At 37.1% G+C, this 749-nt stretch overlaps 1 non-coding gene across 1 annotated transcript; it reads left to right on the plus strand.

The window, feature by feature from the left end:
* Positions 1-333: 333 nt before the first annotated feature.
* On the plus strand, positions 334-547 carry LOC125482251. The gene has a single exon (XR_007261584.1). It is a non-coding gene; the product is annotated as a small nucleolar RNA U3 (small nucleolar RNA).
* Positions 548-749: the final 202 nt, after the last annotated feature.

Raw genomic sequence — 749 nt, forward strand, 5'->3', positions numbered from 1 at the left:
GCCAAATAATTCTATGACTCATTCAGCAACGATGCAATATCACTCTGAGTAATGAATATGCAAGTGATGGTGACGCTGCCTGTTGATTTACAGTGATGCATTTTTGATTGGTCAACTGAATATTCTGTAGTTATCAGAGTTTGTGGATCAAGACAGTTTCAATATAATAATTGGAAAAATAACCTGATCACATGTATTTAATTTACAATACAATGTAAACTAAAGGACTTGCAACAGTACTAATAGAAAAAAAAATTGATGCATGAAAACAGTAACAGTAACTGTGATGTGTGTCTGTGCTATTGCCATGTGAATTTGAGTGGTCACTTTGTTAAGACTATACTTTTAGGGATCATTTCTATAGTAGTTTCCTAGAGAAATGGGTTCTTGAGTGTCTGGTCTCACAAACCATGAGGAGGATTTCTCGTGTTCTCTTCTGAGCAGGAAGTTGGTGTTGAGTGTTGCTTTCAGCAGCTGCTCTTTGCCTTTGATGAGTGTTCTTACTCTCTTATGGGGAGTTAGAGGAAGAGGATGCATTCTGAGTGGTTTTGTGATCACTATGGTAGTGAATTATAGTCTGAACATCTCTCTTCTTTTCCCCCAACCAGTTTGGATGTTCTTCAATCTTGACAATTCACAGTCTTTCAACAGGAAGGTAAGTTTTTTTTTTGTCCTGTATAAAAACTTAACATGTGCAGCATTGGTCTTCTTATTTTTAGCACAGAGTGTGTGTGGAGAGAATGCGACAC

The sequence above is a fragment of the Rhincodon typus genome, unplaced genomic scaffold (genome assembly GCF_021869965.1).
Source record: "Rhincodon typus isolate 14 unplaced genomic scaffold, sRhiTyp1.1 hic_rhity00007686, whole genome shotgun sequence".
Lineage (NCBI taxonomy): Eukaryota > Metazoa > Chordata > Chondrichthyes > Orectolobiformes > Rhincodontidae > Rhincodon > Rhincodon typus.